Source organism: Octopus bimaculoides, chromosome 20, assembly GCF_001194135.2.
Source record: "Octopus bimaculoides isolate UCB-OBI-ISO-001 chromosome 20, ASM119413v2, whole genome shotgun sequence".
Classification (NCBI taxonomy): Eukaryota; Metazoa; Mollusca; class Cephalopoda; order Octopoda; family Octopodidae; genus Octopus; species Octopus bimaculoides.
The window spans coordinates 43,740,561-43,741,498 of NC_069000.1; the positions used below are offsets into that span (position 1 = coordinate 43,740,561).

The window sequence follows — 938 nt, forward strand, 5'->3', positions numbered from 1 at the left end:
TATATATATATATATATATATATATATATATATATCCACACACATGTACATATATATATATATCACTTTATGTTCGTTTGTTCTCATCTATATGTGTGCATATATACATTTGTAACGTAAATATAAGTGTATGCACAAGCATGAGCCCTGACAGTGTGTCTGTGTCTGTGTATGCAGGGAGAATGAGTAGAGGGAGAGCTGAAGTAGGTTGGGTTAAGTTTCCCGCCCTTAATCCGTTAACAACAAGCTCTGAATAGTTGAGACTGTGCATAACTAAGCTGATTTTGGACTCATTCATCTGTACAGTAGGCGCCTCACCTCTGGTACCTAGCTATCTGTCTGTGTGTCACACACACACACGTACACACTGTCATGCACACGTACGTGTTCGTACCATCGCACACACATACACACATGCTCACGCCTACAGGCGCACTCCCTGCACATGTGCATGCACATGTGCATGCACATGCGCGCTCTCTCTCTCTCTCTGTCTCTCTCTCTCCCTCTCTCCCTCTCTCTCTCTCTATCTCTCCCTCTCTTTCTCTCTCGCTCTCTTACTTTCGTTTTGTTAACTGTTGCTTTTTATTTTTCAGCTAACCTCATATTCCTTTCTCGTTTTTCTTCTCCTTGGCAACCTCTCAATCGGATCCACTCGATCTTACTCTTTCTTTCCTTCTCTCTTTCTCGCCCCCTCCCCACTCTCATGCTGTGTGTTTGTGTGTGTATGTGTGTGTGTGTGTATGCGCGTGTGTGTGTATGTGTGTGTGTGTGTATGCGTGTGTGTGTGTATGTGTGCGCGCACACTAATATTTTAACTGTGTCTGTTTTGTGCCTCAGGCTGTGAGTCTCCATAAATGCTTACAAGCAGGCAAATGAGATGCGATTATGTATATATATGTATATATATATATCTATATCTATCTATCTATATATAT

General features: G+C 41.8%; 1 protein-coding gene across 1 annotated transcript in view; it reads left to right on the top strand.

Annotated features, from left to right (window-relative positions):
* Positions 1–938, top strand: part of LOC106869877 (guanylate cyclase soluble subunit alpha-2) — a 315,656-nt gene that overhangs the window by 181,650 nt on the left and 133,068 nt on the right. The gene's annotated exons all lie outside the window — the stretch shown is intronic.